Source organism: Pteropus medius, unplaced genomic scaffold (genome assembly GCF_902729225.1).
Source record: "Pteropus medius unplaced genomic scaffold, Ma_sr-lr_union100, whole genome shotgun sequence".
Taxonomy (NCBI): Eukaryota; Metazoa; Chordata; class Mammalia; order Chiroptera; family Pteropodidae; genus Pteropus; species Pteropus medius.
Window position 1 is genome coordinate 11,078,149 of NW_024352785.1, and position 16,800 is coordinate 11,094,948.

Sequence of the window (16,800 nt, forward strand, 5' to 3'; positions counted from 1 at the left end):
ATTTTGACCATTTTCCATTTCAGATAAGATTAAGAAAGGGTAGGAGAATATTTTTAATATAAAAAATATTTCGAGGATTTTATTAGCTAATTTTTTTCTGATAGGAGTAACAACTTGAAAACTATTTGCGGCTGTGTGGTTTACGATATATTTTCTTCAACCATACAAATAGCCTAACAAATATTTTATATTCTAAACCCATCTTATTTTTCAATATGCTTCTTGTTGCCTTTTGTGGCAGACTGTTCATTATCCTCCAAAGTTCATTCCCCTATTCTTTCATAGTAACAGAGTTTCACTGGGTACATGTCAGTTCAGCTGAAGAGTTTTCCTGTTCTCTCTTGCAGTTAGATGAGTCTGTGGACCTAAGTTATGGTCAGTGAGGTAAGTTTGAGTGGGAGAATTTTTGGGTCTTGTTCTTGAAAGGGTTGTACCTCTTTCTATCTTTGTACCTCTTTCTACCTTTGTACCTCTTACTGTTGGCTAAGAAATGGTGAAACTGGAAAAGATGTATCAGTTCTTATACTTATTCTTTATAGTTTGTAATATAAAATACTACTATAAAATAATATATATTTTATTTTGTAAGGTGGAAGTGTTTTACCTATTATCACATATAAGTAATAAAAATGATACAAGAAACACTCAGTAGCTTAAGAACTAGAACATTACTATTATTAGTATAGTGCCTGGGTAACCCCTTCTTATTAAATTTATCCACTCCACCCTCAAAGACAACCCTAAATAAACTAGTATCCTACTGAATATTTATCATTCATGTATTCTACTTATAATTTTGTGACACATGTATTCATTCTAAACAACCCATATTTAGAATAACATGTTTTTGAACTTTGGAGAAGTATCACACTGAATATATTATTTGTGACTTGCCTATGTTTTTTCAAGATTATATTTTTGAGATTCATCCATGTTAAATAAATAAATAAATAAATAAATAAAGTTTTAGGAAATTTATTTTTACTGCTGTGTAGAATTTCAGTTGATATATGAGCTAATATTTATATAGCACTCTGTCCTAGGGTCTGTGCTAAAGACTTTACATATACCAATTCATTTAAATTTTATACTATCATCATGATATAGTAAATATGAATAATCCCATTTTGCACATGAGAGAATTAAGGCACTGCTTAGTTGAGGAATTAGGCCACACAACTAGTAAAAGTGGACCTGGGATCATTGCAGCCCTGAATCTGTGCTCTTAAAGTACTATATGTGACTATCTTCCTCTTTATCTGTCTCACATCCATTTTCCCATTGATGTACACTTTCTTTCCAGTTTTTGCTGTTTCAAGTAATGCTGCTAGAAATATTTTTGTATACTGGTGCATTAATGTATTTACTAATGAGTGAAGAATTGCTTGCTGGATTATAATGCAGTGTATTAGTTTCCTACCGGTGCTGTAACAAACTACCACAGTTTAGTGGCTTAAAACAACATGAAATTACTATTTTATAGTTCTGGAGGTTAAAAGTCCAAAAGAGGTCTCTGTGGGCTAAAAATCAAAGTATCTGCAGAGCTGTGTTTCTTCTGGAAGTTCTGGGGAAGAATCTGATTCCTTGCTAGCTTTGGACCCCTTCCATCTTCAAAGCCAGCAGTGGTGGGTTAAGTCCTCGAAGGAATTATTCCAACCTTGCTTCTGTTATGAAATATCAGTGTTTTTCTCTTTCTTAAATATTTCCTTGTCCAGATGAATATTAGAACTAACATTTTAAATTCTAAAACATTTCCTGATTGTACTCATTAGAATCAAATGATTTTATATATTAATGTTGGAAGAATTGGAGTTTTTATAATGTCAAGATTTCTCATTCCATAATTTTAGATATTTTTCCATATGTTCATGCTTGAAAAAATTCTTTTAGGAAAATTATATAATTATCATTTGCTTTTTGGGTATTACTTATTGCTCAATAGTAATTTATTGTACAGATTTACTACAATTTGTGTGTTGATGTACCTGTCGACTTAATTTGGGCTGATTGACATTCTCATTTTTGGCTGTTTAAAATAAAGATGCTATGAAAGTTTGTTGTATTCTCATTGTCATTCAGGCCAAAATATTAAAAAATTTATTTTGTGAATTTGTCTTGATTGAAGAATTATCTAACAGTCTATTTAAATCACAGATATTTAGAGTTTTCCTAGTTATCTTATTCATGATTTCTAAATTATATTATGGCCAGAGAATATGCTTCATATCATTTTTATTCTTTTAAATATATTGAGGCTTTTAAAATAGAAATACATGTATTTTCAAGTGCACAAGTTAGATTCACATTTACCATATGTATATGTAATGAAAAGGAACACTTATTCTGCAGTTGTTGGATATAATGTCCTTTGAATATCAATTAGATTAAGGTGGTTGACAGTGTTGTTCAGACTGCTCAGATCTTTACTGATTATTTTTGTCTGTGTGTTCTATAAATCGCTAATTTAAAATGACTGTGTACTGTGTAATTTAAGGTCCTATTAGATACATAACACATTTAAAATTTTTATTTCTTCTTGATGAATTTTCCCTTTTATAATTATGAAGTATCCCTCTTTATCACTGTTATTATTTTTCTTGAAGTCTGTATTATAGTAACCACTGTACAGTTCTTGTGCTTATCGTTTATGTCTTATATTACTTCTATCAATTTATTTTCAAATGATCTGTATCTTTATATTAAAAGAGTATCTCGTAGGCAGAATGCAAGTCTTTGTTCTTCAATTTTTAGAAAGAGTTTGAGAAAGTTTGGTGTTGATTCTTTTTTAAATGTTTGGTAGAATTCACCAGTGAATTCATCTGGTCTTGGTGTTTTCTGAATTGGGAGTTTTGTTTTGTTTTTTTTTTTGGCAAACTTTATTTGCCTAGTGTTAGATTTTAACAGGGAGAGGCAGAGAATAATAAATTTGGTTTCTCCTTACACCCTATCAGTTCCATCTTGTTCAATAAAAGAGTAGGAATCATAATTGGCAAACATAATAATTCTTTTCATTTATTCTTTTTTTAAAAAAATTATTTTTTTATGGTGACAATGGTTAACGAAATCCGATATTTCAGCTGTATACTTTAACAAGAAGACATATATATATATTTACACTGTGTGTTTACCTCCCATAGTTAGATTTCTTTCTGTCACCACATATTTGACCCCTTTACCCTATCTACCTCCCCGCTACACCCCTTTACCCTCTCGTAACCACTAGTCAGTCTATGGTTCATGTCCATGAGTCTCTGTTTGTTTGTCCTGTTCATTTGTTGCTTTTAGGTTTATATCCCACATATAAGTGATATCATGTGATTTTCAACTTTTTCGGTCTGGCTTATTTCGTTTAGGATGGACCTTATCTCAAGGTCCATCCATGTTGTTGTAAATAGCAGTACTTCATCTCTTCTTGTGGCTGAGTAATATTCCATTGTGTATGTATACCACAGCTTCTTTATCCGTAGAACACTTCAGTTGCTTCCATGTCCTGGCCACTGTGAATAATGCTGCTATGAATGCCGATGTGCAAATTTCTTTTCCAATATGGGTTTTCAAGTGTTTGGGGTAAATACCAGTAGAGGGATTGCTAGATCCTGTGGTAGATCAATTTTTAGCTTTTCGAGGAACCTCCATACTGTTTGCCATACTGGCTGTACCAATTTGCAGTGAATTGGGAGGTTTTTGATTACTGATTCAATCCCTTTACTCACTATTCTATTCAGATTTTCTATTTCTTCGAGATTCAGTCTTGGTAGCTTGTGTGTTTCTAGGAATTTATCTATTTCTTCTAGGTTATCTAATTTGTTGGCATGTAATTGTTCATACTAGTTTCTTATGAATCTGTTTCTGTAGTATGTTATAATGTCTCTTTTTTAATTTTTAATTGTATTTTTTGAGCCTCTTTTAGTTAAGTCTAGCTACAGGTTTGTTAATGTAGTTTATCTTTTCAAAAAGACAGTTCTTAGATTTTGTTGATTCTCTCTATTGTTTTTCTGGTTTCTATCTAATTTATTTCTGCTCCGATTTTTATTATTTCTTTCCTTCTACTAACTTTGGGCTTACTTTTTAATTTTTTTCTAGGTTCTTGAGGTGTAAAGTTAGGCTTACTTGAGATCATTCTAATTTCTTAATATGTGCATTAATCACTATATACTTTCCCCTCAGAACTGTTTTTGTAGCATCCCATAGTTTTTGAAATCTCGTACTCAATTTTTGTTTCTAGATTTAAAAAAATTTCCCTTTTGATTTCTTCTTTGACCATCGGTTGTTCAAAAGTGATTGTTTAATTTCCACATATTTGTAGACCGAAGTCTATTTACTTAGCCATGCTGATAATCTCTGCCTTTAGTTGGGGTGTTTAGACTAATAACATTTACTGTGATTGTTGTTGTGATAGCATTTGGGCTTATCACTTCTTTATCTGTTTTCCATTTATCTCTACTGTTTTATATTCTTCTGTCCCTCCTTTCTGCCTTCATTTAGGTTTTTTCAATTTTTTTTTTTTGTATTACACTTAAAAATATTTATTGACTTTTGGCTATATTTTCAGAGTCATTTGAGCCATTACAATATACATAATTAACAGTTTACTTCGGGTTAATTTTATATCATTTCATATAAAATATGAAAACTTTGCCATAATACAAGTACCTTCACCACTCCCCTTATGCTGTCATGTATATTGGAAACCCCACTAATGCCCAAATATCAAGTCTTTATTTTCTTATTTTACCTTCCACATTTTTTCCCTAGAAGTAATTTTTTTCAGTTGTTTACTGTGCATAATTTTATTCTATTTCTATGTATAACATTCATGTATATATTTATATTCTTATATACAAATGTCATATTGGCTGAAAAGAAATCAGGCAGAAGAGAATACTAAGGAATGATATCAGAGGGGAGCCAGACTATGTAGGGCTTCGTAGGCCATTGTAAGGATTTTTGCATTTAATATGAGAAAAGTGAGGGGATTCACAGACTTTTCAGCAGAAGAATAACAAAAGCTTACATTTTAAAAAGCTGCTGTATTGAGAATAAACTGTAATAAGTCAAGGGTAGAAGTAGGGAGGCCAGTTAGAGGCTATTGCAAATATCCAGATAAGAGGTGTTTGTGACTTTGGCCGGGAGGGGGTGACTACTAGTTGGATTCCTGATAACTTATAAGAGTACGAGAAATAAGATTTTCAGATGAATTGGATGTGGAACGTGAAAGAAAGAGAAGCATCAAGCATGACTGTAAGATTTTGGACTTCAGCAGTTGAAAATTTGGAGTTGTCATTTACTGAGATGGGAAAACAGCAAGATGGGGGAAAATAATACAGTTCTGGAGATGTGTCATATATGCAGCTATATGTGTCAGTGTTAATTCACCAAAGAGTTCTGGACAGATGATAGAAACTTGGGAATTATCTCCTATAGATGGTAAGTAAAGTGATAAAGTGGGTAAGATCCCTTAGGGAGCAATTATACATAGAGCTGATAAGAAAAAAGACTGAGTCCCAGGGAACTTTAACAATAAAAGATCTAGAAGAAAAGGAGAAGAGTAAGGAGTTGGGAAGAAACAACAATTGAAACAGAAAGAAACCCAACAATGCACATGGTCCTGAAGCCAAGCGAACAAAATAAACAAAGGAAGAGCAATTCACATTCCGTGTCAGATGCTACTAATAGGTCAGATGAAGTGAGGATGGAGACTAGACCTTTGGATTTAGCAGCTTGATGAGAATAATTTTGGTGGAGAGGTTGTGGCTGTGGGAGGAAGTGTGATTGGTGTATGATCAAGAATGGATGAGGAAAAAAAAGGAAACAAGGAGGGAAATTGGAGGCAAGGCATTTAGACAATTTTTTCAAGGGGATTTGCTGAAAAGAAGAGTAAAGAAATGGTAAAAGGGTGATAGTTCGTGGGTAAAGATTTTTTTTTTTTAATATAGAAGGATCAAGAGCATATTTGCATGCTGATAGGAGTGATCAAATAGAGAAGAAAATTCTGATCATGAAAGAAAAAGAGGCATATTCACTTGACCAATATCCTTGAATATGCAAGAGTAGATGGGCTCAAGAACACAGAGAGTGGTTTAAGAGCATAGGTAGATCCTTTTGGTAGGAGGTTGGAAAGCAGAGGCTGCGGGCATTGATGATAATAAGTAGATGTGGTTGATTGAGTCCGTGAAACTTGTCTTCTGATTACTTCAATTTTCTTGGTGAAGTAAAGTAAGATAATCTGTGAGTAAAAACTGAGGAAGATTTAAAGTTTTGAGGAGTGAGAAGTTACGAAGCAGCCATGTAGGAGCATGAGAGAGTTAATGGACCCTAGAAGTGTTTTATTTTTTCTCAATTTATTTAGAAATTTTAACAATGCGTGTTATGGTATGCACTTTTTTATTCATCTAGTTAGGTACTAGGTGGGCCTTTTAAATCTGAAGACCTGTTTCTTTCCTATACTAGGCAAGGGAAATACCACAAGCAAACTTCGTGAAGAAGAATCCTAATGAAAAATAATGTCGAAGTGGTAGTTTAGTGATAAGATAGTCTGAGATGCTAGGCCAAGGAAGTAGATTTATTCAGTAGATAATGAGAAAATATTAAATGTGCTAAAGCTGAGGAATCATGTGTTCACCGGTATATTTAACCTTGCTGCTCTTCCTTTACATGCAGTTGGGTTTTCCAAATTCACCATCATGATGAGTACCTGAAAGCCAGGCACATATAATAAATGTAGCTACTTGAATATTTATTTTACTTACCTCCTACACTCCTGTAGCTGCTCTGAGAACTTGCCTTCTTGATCCTTATCCTTCTTGCTTTTTAATTTCTGCTTCTGGATTTTTAGATTCAAAAACATCTTTGAATTGCTAAATTTGTGTTTTGCTTTCAGCTTTGCCTCTCCTTCATTACAATATCCTCACAAGTGGTCCAGTTCTTTCACTGGTCATGTGTTTTGTGTGACTGTCTACCAGCTACCATAGTTTCTGAACCTTAATTTCTTTCTGGTGACTCACAAAATAAAAGGGAGATAAAATGGGTTAGACCCTTAGGTCTAAAATGGGTTAGATTAAAGAGAAAGACTATTAGCTAGGAGAATATTTCACAGCTAGTTCAGGTGATGAATAAGGGGTGAGTAAGGAGGTTCTGAACTAGGACAGCATAGGATTTATTCTTGAATAGTTGTGTTGTGACAAACATTAGTATAAAAAGTATTTCTCATTGTGTTGTGACAAACATTGGTATAAAAAGTTTGTCTCATTTATGCTTGTGATTACTTTGCATTTAGTTAAGAGTAGAAACTGAATATAGTGAAATTGCTTATGAAGTTAGTAATAACTTTTGGGGAAATCTGGATAACATATTCAAATGTACAGTTGGGTCCAAAATGTCCTCGATATGTCTTTAGTTGGGTCTGGGATGTTACATCAGGCAACTACCACGATCCGTTCATCACAGGCTTTGGAGAATTTTTTTCAATTTTAAAATTTTTCTTAAAGATAATCTGATTTTCTCGTCTTCACAGTGGAAAGTCGAAGATACATGGTCACAGCAGGCACCCAAGCAGTTTTAGAATGAAAACTGTTTTCATTCTATTTATCTTCTATAATGAATGTTAGATTGATAGATTGTGTCTCAGCTACCACACATCAGTTCAGATGGGATTTACTCAATAAGAAATTTATTGTAGAGATAATTTATTGTAGAAAAGTGTACTGTAGAATTTGTGGTAGAGATACTAGGAATTTTTTCCAAGTCACCAAGGACTCAGGGGACTTTCAACATGCTTCACGCTGACAAAAAAAAAAAAAGCCATCTCATATAAGTACAGATAGTGACAAGATAAGACATGGCTAACCTTTGTGTTAAAATAATTACAATTTGAAAGGATAACCTCGCTTTGTCTATACCACACTGAAATGCTTTTATGATTGATTGAACTTTTGCTTCATATTCTAGTGTTTTGATATCCTATAACCCATTCATTAACTTCATGTCGAGGGTTCTGCCCAGAGTAACAGCGTAACGCTTCATCATGGAGCCACGTATTTCAGACCCGTATTCTAAGTTTTGATGGGAAATAAGAGATTGTTGGAGCTCCATCACTACCCAAATTATTCAGCTATTGCTTGATAATTCATTTTATTTTGTGTGGGCATAACATAGAATATTTGCACAGATATTTTTAAATCACTAATTCCTCAGGAAGACGAAAAAGCTTGCATTTGATTACAAATGCCATCCAGAGAAATGTCTGGAAGGCACACGTTAACTCAATTTTAATTTGTTTCCAATTCTTTATTATAATTTCTTCCTTTCTTTTATCCACATATATCCATTACGTTGGATGCATGCCAGTTTTTCTAGATAATTTTATGACAGTCCAAACTGAAAATGTCTGTTTTTCTGAGAAAACTCTCATACATTTTCATTCAATTTATTCTTTGAATGTCAGGAAGAAAACTGACTGAGCAAACATGGCAGTGATATTTCAGTGGCTAAACTTGTTATTTTGGAAGCAAGATTATGATTTAAACAGAACCGAACACATTGACCTCTAAATTTCTGCCCTGGATTTCTAATTCAATGATCTTCTCATGAAAGTCTTCGGAGTGTCCTCTGTGCGCCCTGACTTGCAGGAGAATGGTGTCTCCTCATCAGACAACTAATTCCCAGGACCTCCTCACGCATTGCTAATTTTTATTAATCAAATTAATGTGTGATCCATCACTCCAATGGAAAACACTTTTCATTTAGGAGTCATTATTAACCAATGCTAAAAATTGGTGTCATAAGTACTATAATAAAATATCCCGCAGAAGGCAGAGAGATCTATGGCGGGCCAAAAAACACATGCAATATGAGAGATTCCTTAAATTAAGAGAAGCAGGAGGAGGAAGAGAGAAAGACAGATTGGGGACTGTCAGCCAAAGAGGATATGACTGGTGTCCCTTCCTCAACATCTTTAGTACTTCCTTAGAAATCATCTCCAGTTTGATGTTTTTTGGTATCTTGCCACTGTTAGTCTGACAATTGACCTGGACTACTTTGGGGTGTATATGAAAGTACATAGTGACAAAGAGAGAAAAAAGTGAAAAAAAAAAATCTATTATGTCTTTCTATATTCTATCTATGTATTCTAGATATTGGGCTTCTATTATGTGTCAGACAAACACCTGAGTGATTTCGTGTGTGTTATTAAATTGTGTCTATAGCTCCATTATTCAAATGAAGAACCGAGAATATGTATTTGGAGACTATAAAATATATTGTGAGAAGAACTGCAATGCGAGTTTTTTTCTTAAGGCAAAAGCAGGCATAGTTATTGTAAGTCTTAGAACTCGTGGTCATTTAGGAAGAGAAAAGCAGACACATGTATTAGTTACTGCTTCCCATGTTAAGTGTCGCTAGGATAGGTGAGGAGCATGACAGACTCTTTGTGCTGTGGAAAATTTAGTATTTAGTTTTATGAATTATTTTTTCCTGATCCTACTGTCCCACAGGTGCTCAATTGTACATCTAACCAATGGCACTATTTATTGTTCTTTTTTTCTTTTTAAAGTTTACCTCAACAAGATGATTAATTCAAAGCTTCAAAAATAAAACACAGACTGTGAATATTACTTGTTAAAACTTAAAACGTTTTTAAGTATTTCTTTCTCAGTTTATTCTTTTTAATCTCTCTAACCTCTTCATCCCTCTTGAACTGACTTTTGAACCCAGTGAGTTCGTTTTTCTGATAATAGGCTAAATGCTATATGCAAAGAGACTTGGAAATTGGCTCCAGGCCATGTTCTTTCTTATTGCTCATTTGTAACAAGAATGACCTATAGCGTTTTGTTTCTATTCCTACAAAGTGTTTGTTTTAAGAATGCCTTTAAAAGGTGGCATTATGAACCATTTATGTCTCAAATAAAGACAAATGACTGTCTTTAACTTTCCTCCTCTTCTACTTCTCAGTTCTATTCTCTAGCAATACAGAGAAGAAAATATCACAGCCTATCCCTGATCTTCATTCTTTGTCTACTTAAACCACATAATAGCCTTTGCATTAATGGTAAATGGTAACCTCAGATTATACTTGTGATTCATTATTAAAATGATGTATTATGTTTATTGAAGATTTTTTTTTTCATATGCGGTACATAAATTTAAGAAGACAATATCCCTAATGATAACTCAAGATAAGATTCTGGACAAAAATATTATAGTACTGCTATATCCACAGGACTGGAAATTTTGAACAGCTGGATTTGTTTATACAGAATGTTCCATGTTGTTTCTTTGAATCAAACACAATCTCAAAGAAGTTATTAAGAGCTTCACCTGCTCTTAATGCCGGGGACAGTTTGGAGCTGAAAAGATTTTCAGCTCTAAGGTCTTTGCCAGGTTTGAAAAAGCAATTTAAGAGTGCCTGAGACCCCTTTATGAATGTGAAGTTCCCCACTGCTTTTGAAGAGCAGCCTATTGCCCCTGAATCTTTGTACAATCACCGCAGAAGACACTGCACAAGGGGGTTAGAAATGGTGCATATTAACCACAACAATTGTACACAATCCAAGATGAATGGTTCTTTCTCCTCTTGCCTCATCTCTTGTGATTACAAATAAATTTGTTAGGTATGTCTAGGAAACTAATTACATCATCATGAAGAGTATCCCAGTGGGAAAGTCTTTTCTTTTCAGATCAAAAGGATGTCCAGAGGCTACTGCATTCAATCCAGTAATCTGCAGGAGATAGTGCCAGGGATGGCAAAGCAGCTCTGCTCCTCGGAACATCTGCTCACAGAAAATGATGGGAAATTAACCACGTATTGGGGAGGCAGCTGCAAAGCATGCAGTAAACAGGAATCAAGGAAAAAAGTTTACCAGGTCATAGGAGATGAAATGAGAAAGGAGCTTATGAAACCTGGAGGCTCCATGCAGTAAGAAGAATCTTGGTTTTTAAGGAAATGCCATTTAGAGACAGGAATCCTGATCCTGACGGGCTACTTTCTCTCCCAGAGTCTCCTTTTTCTCATCTGTAAATGGGGACTAGAATTGTTACCACACTGGGTTGTTGTGAAGATTAAGTATTTTAAATATAAAGCACCAGATCTTAGTTTATATAGAGTGATATCTAATCTCGTTATTGATGGTTCAGCTAACAGCCACTTGTTTTTCTTAAAATTACAATATATATGAAATTGATGGCATATTGTTCTTTGGATGGAGCTGTTTACATGGAAACACCCTAAATACAGCACTCCCAACCTGGCATTGAAGGTCATGAACAATCAATACTCAGTCAATTTCAGTGACAATGATGAGAGACATTAACGGTCCAAAGAATATATGGTAAAATAATGGTACACATTTAATTCCCAAAATATACTTAGAGAAATTAAAATTAAATCCTAAAATAAAAATGTTTAAGACCTGAAAACTTTGAGTCAAAGAACTCTCTGTGACCTGGGAGAAACTAGAGATCATCTAGTTCAATATCCACAGTTTGCAGAGGCAGAAATAAAGGCCAGACAAGGCTAGAGAAGGGTGGTTATAAATCAAAGATTGTGGCTCCCCTTCCACAAGGTGGAGTAATTACCAGAAAGTGACTGCACAGAAAAAGCTATTTCCCTGCAAAGTGAAGCCACTCAGCCAAATTTCACCAATGGAATGTGAGTGGAAGTATTGTCAGCCAGTTGAGAGATGAGGAGGGTAAGAAGCATGTGTGCCTGTATTCCTTCCCTTGCTTGTTGACTGGGTGTCAGTGCCCTGGATAGATTTGGAAGCCAAATATTAAAGATGGCAGAGCCATATTCGGGTCCCTGGATGACTGTGAAGCAGGCCTTTTAGTCTTTCTACCTTGCCCTTTCTTTTCCAATATTTGATCTTCCTAAGCAAAGTGTCTATTTCTTTCGTGTTAAGCCAGGGTTTCTTTTTTATAGTAACTAGCTTTACTTTAAAGATGTAAAACTAGGTACCAATTTACCTCTGCTATGGGTTGCTGTTTTTTCCCTCCTTGTCCCCAAATAGAAAACATGCCATTGGCTCATGTGAGTCATACCTTACTTTTAGACACATTTTTGGAGATAAACACTTCAAGAAAACTGTTTCAAGAAATAAATTAAATGTAATGGATTACATCTGGATAAACCATAATTGTATGTCAGCTTCTGAATAATTTGTTTAATAATAGGAGCTTACTGCATACTTTGTCTGTAAGAAAAAAATCTTAGGGGAAATATTCACAAGTATTATGATATCTATTTGCATTTCTTTAGCATGGTGGTTATTGCCATCTATTTATATACTTACCCTACACAGTATGAGAAGCAAGGCAGTGCCAAAGGAAAATTTTAATGGGCTCTGGAGACAGATCGTCTTTGGCTAAATCCTGATGATCGTGCTTAATGGCTCTCTGACCATGGGAATATCACTTATCTGTCCTATGGCCTCAGTTTCCTTATCTGTAAAATTAGACTGTGATGGTCCATACTTTAAAGAGTTGTTAGGAGGATAACATGGAATAATATTTGTAAATTATCTGACAGAACTGTACTCAACACATGCTCTCTTGGGGTGCAAAATGAAGAGAGAATGTACTATTTGATTAGTGAAGTTTGTAAAACCATCTGATATAAAATACCAGGAATTGTTAGAGCAAATCTATGAGGCTTATCTACATGTTATTTTTGTTCTTTGAACATTAGAGAAATCAAGTGCTTTCCTTAAGCTGTATTGAAAGTAATAGGGTAATAAATTGCTTGCCATTAGCATGTTGGAAGGTGTAACTAAGTCTTGTAGATACTTTGCTACTTCTACTTATCTCCATAATTTTCTATAGTAACTAAATGAGATAAGCTATGGGAAAAGTTTTTTAGAGACTGTGTTGCTCTATTACAAATTCACTCATTTGTTTCCCCAATTTATATACATTTATTAAATGTTGATTAGGTATCATATATTCAGTTAAGGACAGAGTAGTTATTTAATGATCTAGTCATGCAACAGCAAGTCTAGTGACAGATGACAAACAAGGACACAAAGTTTTATAATCAAATGTGCTACACTACAGGAATGTACAGAACAGCGTGGAAATAGAGAGGAGAGAGTGACAAATGATTTCATTATTGCTGAAATGCCTTTCCTTCCTTTTTAGAATAACTGACTTTAAATCTAAACTTCCTTCAATTAAATTTCAAGGTTAGGATTAAGATGTTATCGCTTTCTAAGATTATTAATAGTGCTTATAGCAGAAAACAAAATCTGGGTTTTCTGAATATCAAGATTTATTACCTAATGTAAAATATTGTTTTAGTTTTCACTTTGGTCAATATTTACCCCCTCTGGCTCTGTTGCTTGACTGCCAGTACTAAAATGTCTGTTTTTAACCCCATGTTAACAAACTACTGTTAAAGAAGCTTGAATTCTCTCTTTTAAATCTGTCTATGAGTACTAAGTAGACTCAATTAGTTGCAGCACAAAGTTAGGAGTTCTACAGGAATCTCTGTGAGCTCAGGTTTTCTATGGTCCAAAGGTGCTGTTTGAATTACTTTAGAGGAATTGTGACTGGGTGGCCTACCTTCTCTTGACCTGTTCTCATTGAGGCCAGACAAAGGACAAGGTCATCAGAACAAACCCAGAGAGGTGCAACAGAAAAGGAGGCACAGCAGGAAAAATTTTCCAAGGATTTTTTTTTTCTTTTTTGTTGACTAGTTTCCTTGCCGCTATTAATGTCTCACTAATGGCATTGGGATCATTAATGTGTTTGAAGAATGATTCACTGGCAATACAGTTTTATGTTTTATTTTAATAACTTTTTAATTGTACGAGTAATACATGCTCATTGTGAGGAAAAAACTATAGATGAACAAAAACAAGAACAAAAATTACCCACTTCCTACCATGTGTCTTCTAGGCTTTTTCTATGCATATAAACACATATAATTCATGCTTTTTTTTATCTTCATATTATGAAAATTGAGGAAAGATTTAGAACTAGAAAATTCTTGAAATTTATCACAGCATCTCTAGTGTATCTGGTGTTTTTAGATACCTTCAGTATATAGTATGTCAAATATGACATTGAATAAACTCATGGGTGAGAATTATACATATGTTCTCTTTTCACCAAGTACTATGAAACATTGTGGTAGAGTGAAAAGGAAGTAAGTTTTGGAAGCAGACAGAAATGGTTCAAATTTTAGTTTGTTCACTCAGTAGCTATGTGACTTTGGCAAGTTGTAAAGGTTAAACCACATTAAACTGCCAACATCTGATACTTTTTGACTTAAAAAAAAAATGACAATTTTATATGTTTCAGTCTAATTCCTAAACTTTTTAACTATAGCTTTCTCAACTGTTAAATGTAGAATAATACTATCTAACAGAGTTGATGTCAGAAATAAATTAGGTAATATTTGTAAAGTACCTGGCATATAGTAGATGTTCAAGAGATATTAATTTCTTGTCCTAAAATCTTCATTAGGAATACAGAATATCTTGGTGAATGAATGAGTGTTGGTCCTCCAAGAAGCAGATGACAAGATGGATGAAATATGTAAGAAAACTATTAAGGGAAATCCTGTTTAAAGAAAATGAGGATTAGATTGGGAGATGCCGGTTGAACTATCAGATCATGATGGGGGTCAGACCTCTAGTGAAGGAGAGAGAAGGAAGGAAGTTTTGAGTAGGGCTGTCTTAGACCACCATGTAATTTGGAGAAAAATTTGCCAGGGCTGTCAGGAGTCCTGGAACCAAGATTGCCCATCGGAAGAGTCCCCTCTCCTAGGAACTGGCCTGCTTGGTCTCCGTGACACTCTCAATTGTTGGCTCGCAGTAGCCATGGGAAGTGTAGTCTTTGCACAGAGTCTGGATTTTCAGAAGGCGACTTCTGGGTCTTCCCAGTCACAGAACAGAGAGGCACATTCTTAAGGCCACCACTTGTAAATATCAAACATTAATCAGTGTAATGTGTTTCTCATTATTTTTGGAAAGATTGAAATTAGAATTTTTGGAATATTTAGGATTTAGTCTATAACTTGACTTTTCTTAGCACCATGTATGCCATCTTCCCTGGATCTCCTCCGACATCTTCCTTTCAGTTAAATCTTCACTGACTGCTTAGTTATGCCCTGGATCTTTTGGCTTCTTTTTCCACTTAGATGCTATGAATTCTGTAAGTTCCTGAGAATGACATTGGGTTTGTGATAATCATTGAAAAACTATCTTTTTGTTTGTTTGTTTTTGGTTCTTCCTATTGAGATTACAAGACTCCTGATATAAAATAATAGTCATTCTGTCCCTGAGTGAGTCCCAGAGCTGATTGAGATAATACCCAGAGACCAGAATTATCATGACTTTCCAATTATTTGCAAGGATATTACTGCCTGTAGTTATGATAATGATGTTGTAATTTTCCAAGTATTAATAAGCTGATGAGATGGTATGATGCCTCAAGATATAGTCACTTTTTTTTTTTTTGTCATTGCATAAAGACAAAGGAGTAACCTATAAAGAGTGATAAGAGTGATATAATATCTTAGTTTGGGCCATTATGAAATACTATGCTGTCATTTTTCTAGTTAAAAAATCACATGCTAATGTCACATAATCAGAGCAGGAGATGATTGACAAACCTGTCATGAGTACACATTTTCTAGCTTCTCTAGGGATTTCATACATTTCAGCAGTCATTGTAATTGTGATAGAATTTATTCTTTACAAAACGATCAAAGTCAATGAGCTAATATCAAAGTTTATATTAACAACTCAAAATAGTTCCAACCTTTAAATAGTTGACATGGAAACACATCTTTCTTCACCTTATCAGAACTCAGCACATGTGCCTATGTGGACTGGGCCCTGGATTAATCAGAAATATACTATTCAGTTGTGCCTTCAAGTCAGCAAGAGTTATGAAGGGAAATGTTATTATTCATATATTCTTTATATCTACAGAAAACAATCAGTCTGTTAGTGCCACCATATTGGCTGTTTTTTTCCTGTCCTGTTTTATTAAACTGGTACAGTCCTCACAGTCAGAATTTTTCCAGCTCCAGCACCAGAGTAATTCATAGATATTTACTTTGAAGAAGAGGTACAAAGCTTATTTCTGTGTTAATGTTATATGTAAAAGTTGAAAATATTTTTTGAGTTTATAGCATTAAGAAAAAAATATAAGGGAAATACTATATTTTAAACATCGGATTCTTAAACAATGTTAGAAAACGCAATGAAGAGGTTTGGGTTAACGGTGTAGCATCTGGAACACAAATGTCCTGAACCTTTGTGGTTCATTGTGGTTTGTCTGAACTGTTAGGCAATCATTGAGAGTGGGTGAGTTTGTGAAAAATGACAGTATAGTATCTCATAATGGTCCAAACTAAAACATTACATCACTCTTTATAGGTTCCTCCTTTGTCTTTATGTAATGACAAAACAAACAAACAAACAAAACAAAAACCCAAAACTCTGACTATATCTTGAGGCATCATACCATCTCATCAGCTGATACAATTGTCTGTTCAGAGTTAGACCATTTCCCAGAAGCCAATAAAGGGAAGTAGGATACTTTCTTCAGAAGGAGGTGGATAGATAAGGGACGAGTAACTTATTTATATATAGCAAAGTTCATTCTTGAAATTTCCTCTTCAATACTGCACCTAGGTGTTATAAACTTTAAAATAGCATGGAGGAAACTTCTGGCACACTGCACTGGAAATAACCTAATTAATATTGACCCCTTTGTAGATTTTTAGAAATTTTTAATGTTAGACTCACTGTAATTCTACTCTAAGAATATTATCTTTTCTAGAATTTTTTCTTTTAA